At 40.5% G+C, this 20,481-nt stretch overlaps 1 long non-coding RNA gene across 14 annotated transcripts in view; it reads left to right on the top strand.

The window, feature by feature from the left end:
- Window positions 1-20,481, top strand: part of LOC105469972 (uncharacterized) — a 98,177-nt gene that overhangs the window by 19,748 nt on the left and 57,948 nt on the right. For 2 of the 14 annotated variants that reach the window (XR_011619753.1, XR_011619756.1), the window contains exon 3: window positions 13,003-13,109. The exons of 11 other annotated variants lie outside the window; for them this stretch is intronic. This is a non-coding gene — a long non-coding RNA (uncharacterized lncRNA). The remainder of the gene's footprint in view (window positions 1-13,002; window positions 13,110-20,481) is intronic. One more of the 14 variants, XR_011619759.1, reaches the window with a different exon arrangement.

The following is a 20,481-nucleotide window of genomic DNA, read 5'->3' as shown; positions in this document are numbered from 1 at the left end:
TGTTTCTTCAATACCTAGTTTGAGAGTTTTTAATGTAAAGGGATGTTGAATTTTATCAAAGGCCTATTCTATATCTATTGAGATAATCATGTTTTGTCTTTGGTTTTGTTTTTGTAAAGAACCATATTTATTAATATGCATATGCTGAACCATCCTTGCATCACAGGGATGAAGGCAACTTGGTCGTGGTGGCTAAGCTTTTTGATGTGCTGCTGGATTTGGTTTGCCAATATTTTGTTGATAATCTTTGCATTGATGTTTATCAAGGATATTGGCTTGAAGTTTCCTTTTTTTGTTGTGTCTCTGCCAGATGTCAGTCTCAGGATAATGCTGGTCTCACAGAATGAGTTAAGGAAGAGTCCCTTTTCTTCAATTTTTTTGGAATAGTTTTGGTAGAAATGGCTTCAGCTCTTCTTTGTACCTCTGGTAGAATGTAGCTGTATAGTTCTCTGGTCCTAGGCATTTATTGATTGGTAGGCTATTTATTACTCTCTAAATTTTGGAACTCATTATTGGTCTATTCAGGGATTCATTTTCTTTCCATTTCAGTTTTGGGAGGATGTATGTGTCCAGAAACGTACCCATTTCTTCTAGATTTTCTAGTTCATATGCATAGAGGTGTTTATAATATTCTCTGATGGTTGTTCGTATTCCTGTGGCATCAGTGGTGATATCCACCTTATCATTTCTGATAGTGTTTATTTGATTCTTCTCTCTTTTCCTCTTTTTTTTTTTATACTTTATGTTCTAGGGTACATGTGCATAGCATGCAGGTTTGTTACATATGTATACATGTGCCATGTTGGTGTGCTGTACCCATTAACTTGTCATTTACATTAGATATATCTCCTAATGCTATCCCTCCCCCTTCCCCCCACCCCACAACAGGCCCTGGTGTGTGATGTTCCCCTTCCTGTGTCCAAGTGTTCTTATTGTTCAATTCCCACCTATGAGTGAGAGCATGCAGTGTTTGGTTTTCTGTTCTAGCAACAGTTTGCTTAGAATGATGGTTTCCAGCTGCATCCATGTCCCTACAAAGGACATTAACTCATCCTTTTTCATGGCTGTGTAGTATTCCATGGTGTATATGTGCCACATTTTCTTAATCCAGTCTGTCACTGATGGACATTTGGGTTGGTTCCAAGTCTTTGCTATTGTGAATAGTGCTGCAATAAACATACATGTGCATGTGTCTTTATAGCAGCATGATTTATAATCCTTCGGGTATATCCCCAGTAATGGGATGACTGAGTCAAATGGTATTTCTAGTTCTAGATCCTTGAGGAATCTCCACACTGTCTTCCACAATGGTTGAACTAGTTTACAGTCCCACCAGCAGTATAAAAGTGTTCCTATTTCTCCACATCCTCTCCAGCACCTGTTGTTTCCTGGCTTTTTAATGATTGCCATTCTAACTGGTGTGAGATGGTATCTCATTGTGGTTTTGATTTGCATTTCTCTGATGGCCAGTGATGATGAGCATTTTTTCACGTATCTGTTGGCTATATGCATGTCTTCTTTTGAGAAGTGTCTGTTCATATCCGTTGCCCTCTTTTTGATGGGTTGTTTGTTTTTTTCTCGTAAATTTGTTTGGGTTCTTTGTAGGTTCTGGATATTAGCCCTTTGTTAGATGAGTAGATTGCAAAAATTTTCTCCCATTCTGTAGGTTGCCTGTTCACTCTGATGGTAGTTTCTTTTGCTGTGCAGAAGCTCTTTAGTTTAATTAGATCCCATTTGTCAATTTTGGCTTTTGCTGCCGTTGCTTTTGGTGTTTTAGACATGAAGTCTTTGCCCATGCCTATGTCCTGAATGGTACTACCTAGGTTTTCTTCTAGGGTTTTTATGGTATTAGGTCTAACATTTAAGTCTCTAATCCATCTTGAATTAATTTTCGTATAAGGAGTAAGGAAAGGATCCAGTTTCAGCTTTCTACTTATGGCTAGCCAATTTTCCCAGCACCATTTATTAAATAGGGAATCCTTTCCCCATTTCTTGTTTCTCTCAGGTTTGTCAAAGATCAGATGGCTGTAGATGTGTGGTATTATTTCTGAGGACTCTGTTCTGTTCCATTGGTCTATATCTCTGTTTTGGTACCAGTATCATGCTGTTTTGGTTACTGTAACCTTGCAGTACAGTTTGAAGTCAGGTAGCATGATGCCTCCAGCTTTGTTCTTTTGGCTTAGGATTGTCTTGGCAATGCAGGTTCTTTTTTGGTTCCATATGAACTTTAAAGTAGTTTTTCCAATTCTGTGAAGAAAGTCATTGGTAGCTTAATGGGGATGGCATTGAATCTATAAATAACCTTGGGCAGTATGGTCATTTTCACGATATTGATTCTTCCTATCCATGAGCATGGAATGTTCTTCCATTTGTTTGTGTCCTCTTTTATTTCATTGAGCAGTGGTTTGTAGTTCTCCTTGAAGAGATCCTTCACATCCCTTGTAAGTTGTATTCCTAGGTATTTTATTCTCTTTGAAGCAATTGTGAATGGGAGTTCACTCATGATTTGACTCTCTCATTGTCTGTTATTGGTTTATAAGAATGATCGTGTTTTTGCACATTGATTTTGTATCCTGAGACTTTGCTGAAGTTGCTTATCAGCTTAAGGAGATTTTGGGCTGAGATGATGGGGTTTTCTAAATATACAATCATGTCATCTGCAAACAGGGACAATTTGACTTCCTCTTTTCCTAATTGAATACCCTTTCTTTCTTTCTCTTGCCTGATTGCCCTGGCCAGAACTTCCAACACTACGTTGCATAGGAGTGGTGAGAGAGGGCATCCCTGTCTTGTGCCAGTTTTCAAGGGGAATGCTTCCAGTTTTTGCTCATTCAGTATGATATTGGCTGTGGGTTTGTCATAAATAGCTCTTATTATTTTGAGATACGTTCCATCAGTACTAAATTTATTGAGAGTTTTTTAGCATGAAGCGCTGTTGAATTTTGTCAAAGGCCTTTTCTGCATCTATTGAGATAATCATGTGGTTTTTGTCTTTGGTTCTGTTTATATGCTGGATTACGTTCATTGATTTGCATATGTTGAACCAGCCTTGCATCCCAGGAATGAAGCCGACTTGATCATGGTGGATAAGCTTTTTGATGTGCTGCTGGATTTGGTTTGCCAGTATTTTATTGAGGATTTTTGCATTGATGTTCATCAAGGATATTGGTCTAAAGTTCTCTTTTCTTTTGTTGTGTCTCTGCCAGGCTTTGGTATCAGGATGATGTTGGCCTCATAAAATGAATTAGGGAGGATTCCCTCTTTTTCTATTGATTGGAATAGTTTCAGAAGGAATGGTACCAGCTCCTCCTTGTACCTCTGGTAGAATTCAGCTGTGAATCCATCTGGTCCTGGACTTTTTTTGGTTGGTAGGCTATTAATTATTGCCTTAATTTAAGAGCCTGTTATTGGTCTATTCAGGGATTCAACTTCTTCCTGGTTTAATCTTGGAAGAGTGTATGTGTCCAGGAATTTATCCATTTCTTCTAGGTTTTCCAGTTTATTTGCGTAGAGGTGTTTATAGTATTCTCTGATGGTAGTTTGTATTTCTGTGGGGTCGGTGGTGATATCCCCTTGACCATTTTTTATTGCATCTATTTGATTCTTCCCTGTTTTCTTCTTTATTAGTCTTGCTAGTGGTCTATCAATTTTGTTGATCTTTTCAAAAAACCAGCTCCTGGATTCATTGATTTTTTTGAAGGGTTTTTTGTGTCTCTATCTCTTTCAGTTCTGTTCTGATCTTAGTTATTTCTTGCCTTCTGCTGGCTTTTGAATGTGTTTGCTCTTGCTTCTCTAGTTCTTTTAATTGTGATGTTAGGGTGTCAATTTTAGATCTTTCCAGCTTTCTCTTGTGGGCATTTAGTGCTATAAATTTCCCTCTACACATTGCTTTAATTGTGTCCCAGAAATTCTGATATGTTGTATCTTTGTTCTCATTAGTTTCAAAGAACATCTTTATTTCTGCCTTCATTTCATTATGTTCCTAGTAGTCACTCAGGAGCAGGTTGTTCAGTTTCCATGTAGTTGAGTGGTTTTGAGTGAGTTTCTTGATCCTGAGTTCTAGTTTGATTGCACTGTGGTCTGAGAGACAGTTTGTTCTAATTTCTATTATTTTACATTTGCTGAGGAGAGCTTTACTTCCAACTATGTGGTCAGTTTTGGAATAAGTGCAATGTGGTGCTGACAAGAATGTATATTCTGTTGATTTGGGGTGGAGAGTTCTGTAGATGTCTATTAGGTCCACTTGGTGCAGAGTTGAGTTCAATTCCTGGATATCCTTGTTAACTTTCTGTCTCATTGATCTGTCTAATGTTGACAATGGGGTGTTAAAGTCTCCCATTATTATTGTGTAGGAGTCTAAGTCTCTTTGTAAGTCTCTAAGGGCTTGCTTTATGAATCTGGGTGCTCCTGTACTGGGTGCATATATATTTAGGATAGTTAGCTGCTCTTGTTGAATTGATCCCTTTACCATTATGTACTGGCCTTCTTTGTCTCTTTTGATCTTTGTTGGTTTAAAGTCTGTTTTATGAGAGACTAGGATTGCAACCCCTGACTTTTTTTGTTTTCCATTTGCTTGATAGATCTTCCTCCATCCCTTTATTTTGAGCCTTTGTGTGTTCTGCACGTGAGATGGGTCCCTTGAATACAGCAAACTGGTGGGTCTTGACTCTATCCAGTTTGCCAGTCTGTGTCTTTTAATTGGAGCATTTAGCCCATTTACATTTAAGATCAATATTGTTATGTGTGAACTTGATCCTTTCATTATGATATTAGCTGGTTATTTTTCTCGTTAGTTGATGCAGTTTCTTCCTAGCATCGATGGTCTTTGCGTTTTGGCATGTTTTTGCAGTGGCTGTTACTGGTTGTTCCTTTCCATGTTTAGTGCTTCCTTCAGGAGCTCTTGTAGGGCAGGCCTGGTGGTGACAAAATCTCTAAGCATTTGCTTGTCTGTAAAGGATTTTATTTCTCCTTCACTTATGAAACTTAGTTTGACTGGATATGAAATTCTGGATTGAAAATTCTTTCCTTTAAGAATGTTGAATATTGGCCCCCACTCTCTTCTGGCTTGCAGAGTTTCTGCCAAGAGATCCACTGTTAGTCTAATGGGCTTCCCTTTGTGTGTAACCTGACCTTTCTGGCTGCCCTTAACATTTTTTCCTTCATTTCAACTTTGGTGAATCTGGCAATTATGTGTCTTGGAGTTGCTCTTCTCGAGGAGTATCTTTGAGGTGTTCTCTGTATTTCCTGAATTTGAATGGTGGCCTGCCTTGCTAGGTTGGGGAAGTTCTCCTGGATAATATCCTGCAGTGTTTTCCAACTTGGTTCCATTCTCCCCGTCACTTTCAGTTACACCAATCAGACATAGATTTGGTCTTTTCACATAGTCCCATATTTCTTGGAGGTTTTGTTCATTTCTTTTTACTCTTTTTTCTCTAAACTTCTCTTCTCACTTCACTTCATTCATTTGATCTTCAATCACTGATACCCTTTCTTCCAGTTGATCAAGTCGGTTACTGAAGCTTGTGCATTTGTCACATAGTTCTCGTGTCATGGTTTTCAGCTCTATCACGTCATTTAAGGACTTCTCTACATTGGTTATTCTAGTTAGCCTTTCGTCAAATCTTTTTTCAAGGTTTTTAGCTTCTTTGTGATGGGTTCGAACTTCCTCCTTTAGCTTGGAGAAGTTTGATTGTCTGAAGCCTTCTTCTCTCAGCTCGTCAAAGTCATTCTCCATCCAGCTTTGTTCCGTTGTGGTAAGGAGCTGTGTTCCTTTGGAGGAGGAGAGGCGCTCTGATTTTTAGAATTTTCAGCTTTTCTGCACTGCTTTTCCCCATTTTGTGGTTTTATCTACCTTTGGTCTTTGATGATGGTGACGTACAGATAGGGTTTTGGTGTGGATGTCCTTTCTGTTTGTTAGTTTTCCTTGTAACAGTCAGGACTCTCAGCTGCAGGTCTGTTGGAATTTGCTGGAGGTCCACTCCAAACTCTGTTTGCCTGGGTATCAGCAGCAGAGGCTGCAGAAGAGTGAATATTGCTGAACAGCAAATGTTGCTGCCTGATCGTTCCTCTGGAAGCTTCATCTCAGAGGGGTACCTGGCCATGTGAGGTGTGAGGTGTCAGTTTGCCCCTAGTGGGGGGTGTCTCCCAGTTAGGCTACTCAGGGGTCAGGGACCCACTTGAGCTGACAGTCTGTCCGTTCTCAGATCTCAGACACTGTGCTGGGAGAACCACTACTCTCTTCAAAGCTGTCAGACAGGGACATTTAAATCTGCAGAGGTTTCTGCTGCCTTTTGTTTGGTTATGCCCTGTCCCCAGAGGTGGAGTCTACAGAGACAGGCAGGTCTCCTTGAGCTGCAGTGAGCTCCACTCAGTTCAAGCTTCCAGGCCACTTTGTTTACCTACTCAAGCCTCAGCAATGGCAGGCGCCCCTCCCCCAGCCTTGCTGCCACCTTGCAGTTAGATCTCAGACTGCTGTGCTAGCAATGAGGAGGCTCCATGGGTGTGGGACCCTCTGAGCCAGGCGTGGGATATAATTTCCTGGTGTGCTGTTTGCTAAGACCCTTGGTAAAGCACAGTATTAGGGTGGGAGTGACCCGATTTTCCAGGTGTTGTGTGTCATGGTTTCCCTTGGCTAGGAAAGGGAATTCCCTTCCCCCTTGCACTTCCCAGGTGAGGCAATGCCTCACCCTGCTTTAGCTCTCACACGGTGGGCTGCACCCACTGTCCTGCACCCACTGTCTGACACGCCCCAGTGAGATGAACCCAGTACCTCAGTTGGAAATGCAGAAATCACCCATCTTCCGTGTCACTCACGCTGGGAGCTGGAGGCTGGAGCTGTTTCTCTTCAGCCATCTTGGAACTGCTTTTTTTCCCCTTTTCCTCTTTATTAGTCTAGCTAGCCATCTATCTATTTTATTAATTTTTTCAAAACACTGGCTCCTGGATTGATTCATTAATTTTTCTTGAAAGTATTTTTTTGTCTTTATCTCCTTCAGTTTAGTTCAGCTCTGATCTTGGTTATTTCTTGTGTCCTGGTAGCTTTGGGGTTTGTTTGCTTTTGGTTCCCTAGTTCTTTTAGTTGTGATGTTAGGATATCAATTTGAGATCTTTCTAGCTTTTTGATATGGGCATTAATGCTATAAATGTCCCACTTAACACTGCTTTAACTGTGTCCCAGAGATTATGGAATATTGTCTCTTTGTTATTAGTAGTTTTAAAGAACTTCTTGATTTCTGGCTTAATTTCATTATCTACCCAGGAGTCATTCAGGAGCAGGCAATTTCCATGTAGTTGCGTTGAGTAAATTCTTAATCTTGAGTTCTAATTTGTGCTGTGGTCTGAGAGACTGTTTGTTATAATTTCAGTACTTTGCATTTGGTGAGGAGTGTTTTACTTCCAATTGTGTGATGAATTTGGAGTAAGCGCCATGTGGCAATGAGAAGAATGTATATTCTGTTGTTTTGGGTGGAAAGTCCTGTAGATATCTATCAAGTCCACTTGAGCCAGAGCTGAGTTCAGGTCTTGAGTATCTTAATTTTTTATCTCAATGATCTATCTAATATTGCCAGTGGAGTGTTAAACTCTTCCAGTATTATTTTATTGTGTGGGACTCTACGTCTCTGTGAAGGTCTCTAAGAATTTGCTTTATGAATGTGGGAGCTCCTGTATTGGGTGCATATATATATTTGAGATAGCTCTTCTTGTTGAATTGAGCCCTTTACCATTATGTAACGCCCTTCTTTGTCTTTTTTTGACCTTTGTTGGTCTAAATTCTGTTTTGTCAGAAACTAGGATTATACCCCATGCTTTTTTCCATTTTCCATTTTCTTGGTAAATTTTCCTTCATCCCTTTATTTTGAACCTATGTGCATCTTTGTAAGTTAGATGGGTCTCTTAAAGACAGCATACTGATGGCTCTTGGCTCTTTATCCAGCTTGCCATTCTGTGTCTTTAAATTGGGGCATTTAGCCCATTTACATTTAAGATTAGTATTGTGATGTGTGAATTTGATCCATCATTGTGATGGTGGCCAGTTATTTTGCAGACTTGTTTATTTGGTTGCTTCATAGTGTCACTGGTCTGTGTACTTAAGTCTGTTTTTGTAGTGGGTGGTAACAGTTTTTCCTTTCTTATTTAGTGTTTCTTTCAGGAGCTCTTACAAGCCTGGCCTGGTGGTGATGAATTCTCTCAGCATTTGCTTGTCTGAATAGGAACTTATTTCTCCTTCGCTTATGAAGCTTAGGTGTGACTGGATATGAAATTCTGGATTGGAAATTCTTATCTTTAAGAATGTTGAATATTGGTCCCCAATCTCTTCTGGCTTGTAGGGTTTCTGCTGAGAAGTCTGCTGTTAGTCTGATGGGCTTCCCTTTGTAGGTGACCTGGCCTTTCTCTCGGGCTGCCCTTAACATTATTTTTCTCTCATTTCCACCTTGGAGGATCTGATAATTATGTGTTTTGGGGTTGATCTTCTCTTGAGGTATCTTACTGGGGTTCTCTGCAGTTCCTCAGTTTGAATGTTGACCTGTCTTGCTATGTTGAGGAAGTTATCCTAGATGATATCCTAAAGTATGTTTCCAACTTTGTTCCATTCTCCCTGTCTCTTTCAGGTACTCCAATCAGTTGTAGGTTTGGTCCCTTTACATAATCCCATATTTCTCAGAGATTTTGTTCATTCCTTTTTATTTTTTTATCCATTCTTGTCTGCTTGTCTTATTTCAGAAAGATAGTCTTCAAAGCTCTGATATTCTTTCCTCTGCTTGGTCTAATCTGGCTTGTAAACTGTTGTTACTTGTAATTGCACTGTGAAATTCTCATGTTGTATTTTTCAGCACCATCAGGTCAGTTATGTTTCCTTCTAAACTGGCTGTTCTGGTCATCAGCTCCTGTATTGCTTTATCATGATTCTTAGCTTTGCATTGGGTTATGACATGATCCTTTAGCTCAGCTCATTATTACCCATCTTCTGAAGTCTACTTCTGTCAATTAAGCCACCTCAGCCTCTGCTCAGTTCTATGCCCTTGCTGGAGAGGCATTTTGGTCATTTGGAGGAGAAGAGGCACTCTTGATTTCTGAGTTTTCAGCATTTTTGCATTGATTCTTTCTCATCTTTGTGGGCTTATCTACCTTCTGTTTTTGAGGTTGCTGACCTTTGAATAAGGTTTTTGTGGAGTATTTTTTTGTTGATGTTGTTTTTGTTTTCTGTTTGTTTGTTTGTGTTAAAAGGTCACTCTTCCAAAGGACTACTTTGGTTTTCTGGGGGTCCACTTCAGACCCTAGTTGCCTTAGTTTTTCCCATACCTGGAGATGTCACCAGTGAAGCCTGGGAAACAGCAAAGAGGGCAGCCTGATCGTTCATCTGGAAGCTTTGTTCCAGGCGGGTACTGACCTGTTGCCAGCCCGAGCATGCCTGTAAGAGGTGACAGAAGACCCCTGTTAGGAGTTCTAACTGAGTCACAAGAAATGGGATCAGGGAACCTGCTTAAAGAAGCAGTCTGTCTGCTTCTTTGTAGAGCAGGTGTCCTGTGTTGTTGGGGGGACCCTTCCTTGTTTAGACCATTTGGGTTCTCCAAAGCCTGGAATGGCTGCATCTGTTGAACCATAGAGATGGCAGCTGCCCCTCCCCACTGGGAGCTCTGTCACAGGGAGAGATCAGAGCTCTATCCATGGCTATATTGGCTGAAGCCCCCACAGAGAAGTCCTCCCCAGTGAGGAGGAATGGATTGGGTTCCCCCTTAAGGAAGCAGTCTGATCTCAATCTGACAAGGCAACTGTGCTGCGTTTTGGGGGACATTTCCTCGTCCAGGCCATTTGGGTTCTCCAACACTGGCAGGCCGGAATGGCTGAGTCTACCAAACTTCAGAGATGGTGACCACCCCTTTCTCTGGAAACTCAGTCCCCTCTCAGGCAGACTTCAGCCTATTGCCATTGGCTAGCTGGAATTGCAAGCCAATGGTTCTCATCTTGTGAGGTGCTGTGGAAATGGGGCCCACAGAACAGTGCTGCTTGGCTCCCTGGATTCAGTCCCCTTCCTAGCGATATGTATGGACAAATCTTCCCCCTTGCTGGAGATCCTGGGGATGGAGTATGTAAAACTCCTGGGTCTCTGTGTGTGCCTGAGTGGCTGCTCTGCCAAGACTTCACAGAGCCCTGTGTAGTAGACCCAAGGCCCTAGTGGTGTGGGCTCGAGGGGATCTCCTGATCAGTGGGTTGCAAAGATCTGTGGAGAAGTGTGGTTTCCTGGGCCGGGTTGCACAATCACTCACTGTTTCCCTTGGCTAGGGGTGGGAGTTTCTTTGGCTCTGTGTCACTCCTGGGTGCGCCATCACCCCACCCTAGTTTCTTTGAGTTGTTTGCTAGTCAGTTCTAGTGTGAGAACCTGGATATTTCAGTTGAAGATCCTGAATTCACTTGTGTTTTCATTCCTGTCTGTGAGTGCCACAGATTGCAGCTGCTTCTAGTTGATTGATCATCTTGGCCCCTCCAATCCCAGATTTTAAACTGATGACCAATTAATAATGAATGCATAAGAAAACCAAGGAGAAAACTAATACAATTCTTTAAATTCATTCCACTGTTGTTTCTAATTATATTTTATTGTACTATTTCTTAAAGTCATTGTAGTTATTATTTTTTATTGGTTCATCTTTTAGTCTTACTACTCAAGATATGAGTATCTTACACATCACAGTTATGTTTTATATTCTATTTTTCTATATATTTAGTGAGTTTTGTACCTTTAGATGATTTCTTGTTGCTCATTAATGTCCTTTTCTTTCAGATTGAAGAACTCCCTTTTGCTTTTTTTGTAGAATGGGTCTGGTGTTGATGAAATCTCTCAGCTTTTGTTTGTTTTTTGTTTGTTTGTTTGTTTGAGATAGAGTCTCACTCTGTCGCCAGGCTGGAGTGCAGTGGCACGATCTCGGCTCACTGCAACGCCTGCTGGGTTCAAGCGATTCTCATGCCTCAGCCTCCTAAGTAGCTGGGATTACAGGCACACGCCACCATACCCAGCTAATTTTTGTATTTTTAGTAGAGGTGGGGTTTCATCATGTTGGACAGGATGGTCTTGATCTCCTGACCTCGTAATCTGTCCACCTCGGCCCCCCAAAGTGCTGGGATTACAGGCATGAGCCACCGCACCCAGACCTTTTGTTTTTATTTCTCCTTCATGTTTGAAGGATATTTTTGCCAGATATACTATTCTAGAATAAAATATTTTTCCTTCAGCACTTGAAATATGTCATGCCACTCTCTACTAGCCTGTAAGTTTTCCACTGAGAAGTTTGCTGCTAGACATATTGAAGCTCCTTTGTATATCATTTGTTTGATTTCTCTTGCTGCTTTTAGGATCGTTTCTTTACCTTTGACTTTTGGGAGTTTGATTATTCAATGTCTTTGGGTCACCTTATTTGGGTTAAATCTGCTTGATGTTTTATAATCTTGTACTTAAATATTGATATCTTTTTTTATGTTCAGAAAGTTCTCTTTTGTTATTATTTTGAAAAACCTTTCTACTCTGATTTCTCCCTCTACCTTCTTTTTAAGGCCAATAATTCTTAGATTTGCCCTTTTCAGACTATTTTCTAGATCTTGTAGGCATCCTTCATTTTTCTTATTCTTTCTCCTTTTGTCTCCTCCAATTGTGTATTTTCAAATAGCCTGTCTTTAAGGTCATGAATCATTTCTTTTTCTTGATCAATTCTGCTGTTAAGAGATTCTGACGTATTCTTCTATATGTCAATTGCATTTTTCAGCTCCAGAATTTCTGCTTGATTCTTTTAAATTATTTCAATCTCTTTGTTAAAGTTATCTGATAGGATTCTGAATTTCTTCTCTGTGTTATCTTGGATTTCATTGAGTTTCCTCAAAACAGCTATTCTGAATTCTCTGTCTGAGGTCACATATCTGTTTCTCTGAAATTATTCACTAGTGCTTTATTTAGTTCATTTGGCGAGGTCATGTTTTTCCAGATGGTTTTGATGTTTGTGCATGTTCATTGGTGTCTGGGCATTGAAGAGTTAGTTACTATAATCTTTGCATTCTGGGCTTGTTTGTACCCATCCTTCTTGAGAAAGCTTTCTAAGTATTCAAAATGATTTGGGTGTTGTGATCTAAGTCTTTGTTTACTACAGCCGTATCTGCATTAGGGGATGCTCCAAGCCCATTAACAGTATGGCTCTTGCAATTTCATATAGGTACCACCTTGGTGGTCTTGGGTAAGATCCAGTAGAAATCCCTCAATTACAAGGGAGAGAGACTCTTGTTCTCTTCTCTTACTTTCTCCCAAACAAAATCTCTCTCTCCGTGATGAGCTTCATGGACTTGGTTGTGGGGTGATACAAACACCCCTGTGGCCACCACCACTTGGACCATGCCAGGTTAGACCCAAAGGCAGCACAGCACTGGGGCTCATCCAAAACTTATAGTGACCACTGCATGACTACCACTTATGTTCATTTAATGTCCATGGGCTCTACAGTAAGCAGATGGCAAATCCAGCCAGGCTTGTGTCTTTCCCTTCAAGACGTAAGTTTCCCTGGCCCCAGGTAGATCCATAGATGCTGTTCAGGAGCTAGGACCTGGAGTCAGGAACCTTAGGAATCTAGCTGGTACTCTATTCTGCTATTACTGGGCTGGCACCCAAGCTGCAAGACCAAGTTCTTCCCATTCTTTCCTCCCTTTTCCTCAAGCAGAGAAGTCTCTCTGCATGGCCGCCACTACCACAGGTCTATGGTGAGCACTGCCTGGCTACTGCTGATGTTCACTCACAGCCCAGAGGCTCTTTAGTTGGCTTGTGATGAATGCAGCCAGGCCTGTGTCTCTCCCTTCAGGGAACTGGTCTCCCCTCTGGCCCAGGGCAGGTTCAGAAATACTGTCCAGGATCCAAGGCATAGATTCAAGGACTGCAGGATCCCACTTGGTGCTTTACTCCATTGTAGCTTAGCTGATGTTATGCTGCAAGGCAAAGTCTCCTTCAATCTTTTCTCTCCTTTCCTCAAGCATAAGAAGCCTCTCACCCTAACATCACAGCTGGGAATATGGTAGATCACAACTAAAGCCAGCATGGCACTGACTCTGACTAAAGGTGAGACCCGGTACTCATCAAGGTGAGTACTACCTGTCTACCATTGTTGATTATTTAGGGCCCAAGGGTACTTGAGCTAGCAGGTGATGAATCCTTCCAGGACTGCGTTCTTAACTTCAAGGCGGTGGGTCCCTTCTGGCCCAAGTTGTGTCTGGAAATGTCCTCTGGAAGCTAGCACCTGGAATAGTGGCCTCCCAACTCTGCCTGGTGCCCTGCTCTACTGTGCTTGAGCTGGTATTCACACTGCAAGACAAAGTTCTCTTTACTCTCTTTTCTCTTCACCTCAAGCAGAAGAAAGGGGTTTCTCCCAGAGATGTGAGCTGAGCTGTCTAGGATTGGGGAGGGGTGACACAAGCCCTTGGTCACCCTAGCTGGTGTCTCACTAGGTCATGTGTGCCCCAAGTCCAATGGCTTTAATCCCAGCACAGCACCAGGACTTGCCCAGGAATTGCAGACCTTGTGGCCTAGATTTCCTTTCAAGTTTAGTTAGGACCCCAGAGAACCTCATCCCACAGTACAGGGGCTTGTGAGTACTCAGGTTTCAACTGCTGGGATAGACAATCTGCCTCTGGCTATGGTTTGTCTAAATGATCCCTCCGTGGGTGCCACTGAGTTCTGCCCTGTGTTGCTTTCTGCTGTGAAAGGGCAGCACTGAGTTCTAATGCAAAGTCCCACAATCACTTTGCTTTCCCTCCCCCAAGCACATACATTCTTTCTGTGTGCCACACAGCTGCTGCCAGGGAATGAGAGAGGGGTGTGCTGCAGGTGATTCAAGACTATATTTTCTACCCCCTTCAGTGCCTCTTTTCTCACTATGATGTTAAAAACAGGTACTGTGATTGCTCACCTGAGTTTTGGTTTTTATGAAAGTGGTTTTTTTGTGTGTGAATAGTGGTTCAATTTGGTGTTCCCATGCAGGGGATGATTGATGGAAATTTCTCTTCAGCCATGTTGCTCTGCCTCCCTGTAGTCTTGGCTTCCATTATTCCTGAGGAGAAATCTACTGTTAGTCTTACTGAAGATTGCGTGTGAATTACTTCTCATGTGAGATAAGTAAATTCATTGTTTTTCTCTTGTCTTTTTCAAGTTTCTATCTGAATAGTTTGATTATGATGTGTCCAGGGTGAATCTCTTTGAGTTTATTATTATGTTTCTAATTTGTGGAGATTTTTGATATGTTACTTAGTGTTTTTCATCAACTTTGGGAAGTTTTTAGCCATTATTTCTTCAATTTTCTTTCTTCCTCATTCTCTCTCTTTTGTACTTCTATAATTACCATATACCAGCCTATGCTGGTATTCTTGATGATGTCTTTTTTTTTTTTTTTTTTGAGATGGAGTCTTGCTCTGTCATCCAGGCTATAGTGCAGTGGTGGGATCTCAGTTCACTGCAACCTCCATCTCCCGGGTTCAAGTGATTATCCTGCCTCAGCTTCCCAAGTAGCTGGGACTACAGGTGCATGCCACCATGCCCAGCTAATTTTTTCTATATTTAGTAGGGGCAGGGTTTCACCATGTTATCCAGGATGGTCTCGATCTCCTGACCTCATGATCTGCCCACCTGGGCCTCCCAAAGTGCTGGAATTACGGACGTGAGGCACCATGTCCAGCAATGATGTCTTACATCATCCTAAATTTCTAGTTTTTTAATGGACTGCTGAATTTCTATTTTTTTAATGTTTCTCTTTACTCATAGTCTTTATTTTTGTTCTTAGACTTTCCTTTAGTTCTGCAGACACAAATTCCTTTAGTTCTTCAACTTTTTTTAAAATAGCGAATTCTAAGTCCTTTCCTAGAAAACCAATGTCTGCACTTCAGGGATAATATATATTGACTGCTTATTTTTCTTGCATGAATGGGCTATACTTTCTCTCTTTTTTATCTTGTTTTGTATGTCTTGTAATTTTTTGTTTATAACGAGATGATATGGTTTGGTTCTGTGTACCCAGCCAAATCTCATGTTGAACTGTAATCCCCAATGTTGCAGGTGGGACCTGGTGGGATGTGATTGGATCATGGGAGCAGTTTCTCAGGAATGGCTTAACAGCATCCTCTTTGGTGCGGTTCTTGTGACAGTGAGTGAGTTCTCATGAAATCTGGTTGTTTAAAAGTATTTAGCACCTCCCCCTACTCTCTCTTCCTCCTGCTCTGGCCATGTGAAATGCTGGGTCCGCCTTCACCTTACCCCAGGATTATAAGTTTCCTGAGGCCTCCTCAGAAGCAGAAGTCACTATATTTCTTGTACAGCCTGCAGAACCATGAGCAAATTTTCTTTTTTTCTTTTCTTTTTCTTTTTCATGAATTACCCAGTCTCAGGTATTTATTTAGAGTAATACAAGAACAGAGTAATAAACCAGACATTTCAAAGACAACAATCTGAATTCTGGAATTCAGACTCTGCCTTCCCCAGGGTTGGTTGTTGTTGCTGCTTATAGTTGTGGTTTGCTAAGTAACTTTCCGAACAAATTCTGTAAGGTCTGTATTCCTTTTTATGTGTAGTCACTGAAATCTCTATTCTGTTAACTTAATGGTCAGCTAATGATTGGACACAGATTTTTTTTTAATGACTTGGAACTAAGAACTCTTCTACTCTGAAACATTCAAGTTGGCTTTGCTCACATGTATGACACTTTGGCAGGGTTCATTCAAAGACTGGGTTCAGCAAAGACTGCCATGGTTTCTTTAGTTTGGTGGCCTCATGTAATCAAACTTCTTATATGGCAGCTGAGGCTCTCAGGGAAAATATTTTAAGGGATCTGTGTGACAGCTACTAGGCATCTTATGACCTAATATTGATGTCTTACAACACTATTTCTGCTGCATTCTATTGATCAAGCAGTTACTAAAGCCAGACAAGATTTAAGGTAGAGAATTGGCCTTTATAGACTTTTATTTCTCAATATAAGAGTAGAATTTTTTTTCACTGTCTTGAATTTGGTATAGTAACCATTAAATAAATAATTTTTAAATGGAAAAATATCTAAAATGGACAACATAAATAGAGCATATAGCTTAAATATAGTCTTTGTATATATAGTAAAAATAAAAGTACAACATAAAATAATATGTTAGAAGTAAAGCCAACAATACTGCTCAAATCAAACTACATAAATAGGCTTAACTCACCTATAAAAAATTAAAGACTTTAATACAGCTCTTCAATCAAAGACAGATCAATTGTACAAACATTTGTAAGATTGTAAATCTAAACAATATAATGAATACTTCTGAATCCTAGTAACAGACAATAGACCATCTTTTCAAATGCACATGAGAGAAGGGGTTGAGGAGAGCTAGAGTCAGAGACCCAGGAGTTTCCTGTGTCCAGTGGTGCTGGAGCTGCCTGAGATGCCATGTTTCAGAACAGAGTAAGACCCTTGGTAAAGAAGAACTGAAGATATTATACAGATATCAGATATAGTCTAATTACAAAGAAAACATTAACTTGCCTCTGTAGTGACAGGGAATGGAATGGGCCCCAAGCATACTACAGCAGCTCTATGGAAAAGTGGCCAGATTGTTACATGGGGGCTCATTCCTGTATCTCTTCACAAGGCAGGTCTTCCAGGCCTGGGCCTCCATCCACCCCTCACCAGAGCTATTGAGCCAGTAGCAACTCAGCAACTCCCTGGACAGCCTCCAGGGGCAACTGAAAGCCTCTCTGCCACTGCCTTGGCAGTGGAACTGCCCTTGCCACCCTTGTACTAATGAAGGACCAAAGACCCTAAGTGCCTTATCCATATCTCCAACAAGCTGCAGTCAGCCCAAGGAGAAGTGTCCAGTCTCTCTCCCAAGGGTTCCCCCTGCCCCCTACTGCTCATCACAAGACAGGAAACCCCTGGCTTGGGCCCACAGAACAGACCCTCCATCCTAGGCTGATTGCACTGAGTGATTGCTGACCTGCATCTCTCTGGGGTAGAGCCCCCAGGAGACAAGCAAATGGCCCTTGGCCACAGCCACTACTAAGATCCCTTTCTCTACTACCTCCAAGATGGGGAAGGGACACAAACACTGAGATCATCTCAGAACTGCAGTTGACAGCCCAGGAATGCCAAGTTATGATCTACAGCCATCACTCAAGGGGGAGAGGAACCCACACTTTCAAAGCTTTGGCAGGGAACATGGTTGCAGCTGTGACAGAACATAAGGGAACTGCACAACCAAGTAAGAGTCTACCAACTGACCAATAAGCCTAAGTTCCACCTGCTGAATCACACCCTAAACCTTCAACACCAAAAATACCTCACTAACATACCTGCCTCTGAAACCACAGACAGAAGTCAGCTTTGAATAAAGATCCTGCACAAAGTCTTGGCCCAGTGAAAACATCCAGAAAATAAGTGTATTGACTGTAGTCAATTTACACTGCCGTTAAAAAAAAAAAAAACAGCCACATGCAGAGATGAGAAAGAACCAATGCAAGAACTCTGGTAACTCAGATGGCCAGAGTATCATTTGTCCTCCAAATAATTGTGCCAATTCTCCAACAGGAGTTCTTAACCAAGCTGAACTGGCTAGAATGACAGAAATAGAATTCAGAATATAAATAACAACTAAGATCATCAGGATTCAGGAGGATAGGAAAACCCAATTCAAGGAAAATAAGAATCAAAATAAAGCAATACAGGAGCTGAAGAATGAAGTAGTCAGTATTAAACAGAACCTAAGAGATCTGACAGAGCTGAATAACACAATACCAGAATTTCACAATGCATTCACAAGTATTAACAGTAGAAAAAACTAAGCTGAGGAAAGAATCTCAGAACTTGAAGACTGATTGTCTGAAATAAGACAGTCAGACAAAAATAAAGAAAAAAAGAATAAGCAAAACTTCCAAGAAGTATGGGATTATGTAAAGAGGCCAAATCTATGAATCACTGGCATCCCTGAAAGGGAGGAGGAGAAAGCAAACAACTTGGAAAACATATTTCAGAATATCATCCATGAAAATGTCTTCAGCCTTGATAGAGAGGCCAAGAGTCAAATTCAGGAAATACAGAGAACTCCTGCAAGATTCTACACAAGATCATCCCCCAGACACATAATTATCAGATTTTCCAAGATCAAAATGAAAAAATATGTTACAGGCAACTAGAGAGAAAGGACTGGTCACATACAAAGGGAACTTCATCCGGATAACAGCTTACCTTTCAGCTGAAACCCTACAAGCCAGAAGAAATTGAGGGCCTATATTCAACATTCTTAAAAATGAAAACATCTTCAAGAATTACATATTCAGCCAAACTAAGCTTCCTAAATGAAGGAAAAATAAGATCCTTTTCAGACAGGTAAATGTTGAGGGAATTAATTACCACCAGACCTGCCCTACAAGAGATCTTGAAAGGAGCACTAAATATAGAAAGAAAAGACCTCTATCAGCTGATATAAAAACACACTTAAACACACAGACTAGTGACACTGTAAAGCAACCACACAAACAAACCAACGTAATAACCAGCTAACAGCACATGACAGAATCAAAGCCACACATACCAATACTAACCTTGAATGTAAACGGGTTAAATGCCCCACTTAAAAGGTACAGAGTAGCAAGATGGATAAAAAAGCAAGAGCCAATTGTATGCTGTCTTCAAGAGACCCATTTCACATATAATGACACTCCTAGGCTCAAAATGAAGGAATGGAGGAAAATCTACCAAGCAAATGGAAAACAGAAAAAAGTGGTATTGTAATCCTAATTTCAGACAAAACAGATTTCAAACCAACAAAGAAAAAAGGAGATTAGATAATCATAGATGGTTCAATTCAACAAGACCTAACTATCATAAATATACATGCACCCAACACAGATTCATATGCACCCAGAGTCACAAAGCAGTTATTGGAGACCTACAAAGAGACATACGGTCCCACAAAATAATAGTGGGAGACTGCAACACTCCACTGACAGTATTGGACAGATCACTGAGGCAGAAAATTAAAGATATTCAGGACCATAAACTTAACATTGGGTTAAATGGATCTGATAGATATCTACAGAACTCTCCACCCCAAAACAATAGAATATACATTCTTCTCATCATCACATGGCACATACTCTAAAACTGACCACATAATTGGATATAAAACAATCTCAACAAATGTAAAAGAATCAAAATGATACCAAACATACTCTTGGACTACAGCATAATAAAAATAGAAGTCAATACTGTGAAAATTGCTCAAAATCATGTAATTACATGAAAGTTAAACAACATGTTCCTGAATGACATTTGGGTAAATAATGAAATTAAGGTAGAAATCAAGAAGTTCTTTGCAAATAATGAAAACAAAAATACAACATACCAGAATTTCTGGGACACAGCTAAGGCAGTGTTAATAGGAGAACTCATAGCACTAAATGTCCCTATCAAAAAGTTCTAAAGATATCAAATTAACAACTTAACTTCACAACTGAAAGAATTAGAGAAGCAAGAACAAATAAATCACAAAGTTAGCAGAAAATGAGAAATAATAAAAATTAGAGCTGAACTGAAGAAAATTGAGACAGAAAAAACCATTCAAAAGATTGGCGACACCACACACACCTACAACCATCTGATCTTTGACAAACAAGCAATGGGGAAAAGATTCCCTATTTAATAAATTATGTTGGGGAAACTGGCTAGCTATATGCAGAAAACTGAAACTGGACCCCTTCCTTATACTTTATACAAAAATCAACTCAAGATGGATTAAAGACTTAAATGTAAGACCTAAAACCATAAAAATCCTAGAAGAAAACCTAGGCAATACCATTCAGGAAATAGACATCAGCAAAGACTTCATGTCTAAAACACCAAAATCAATGGCAACAAATGCCAAAACTGACAAGTGGGATCTAATTAAACTAAAGAGCTTCTACACAGTGAAAGAAACTATCAGAGTGAAAAGGCCACTTACAGAATGGGAGAAAGTTTTTGCAATCTATCCATCTGACAAAAGGCTAATATCCAGAATCTACAAAGAACTTAAACAAATTTATAAGAAAAAAACCAAACAACCCCATCAAAAAGTGGGCAAAGGATATGAAGAGGCACTTCTCAAAAGAAGTCATTTATGCTGCAAACAAACATATGAAAAAATGCTCATCACTGGTCATTAGAGAAATGCAAATCAAAACCACAATGAGATACCATCTCATACCAATTTGAATGGTGATCATTAAAAAGTCAGGAAACAACAGATGCTGGAGAGGATGTGGAGAAATAGAAACGCATTTACGCTGTTGGTGGGAATGTAAATTAGTTCAACCATTGTGGAAGATGGTGTGGTGATTCCTCAAGGATCAAAATCCCATTACTGGGTATATACCCAAAGGATTATAAATCGTGCTACTATAAAGACACATGCACATGTATGCTTATTGTGGCACTGTTCACAATAGCAAAGACT

The sequence above is a fragment of the Macaca nemestrina genome, chromosome 2, assembly GCF_043159975.1.
Source record: "Macaca nemestrina isolate mMacNem1 chromosome 2, mMacNem.hap1, whole genome shotgun sequence".
Lineage (NCBI taxonomy): Eukaryota > Metazoa > Chordata > Mammalia > Primates > Cercopithecidae > Macaca > Macaca nemestrina.
This window is presented reverse-complemented; position numbering and strand designations above follow the sequence as displayed.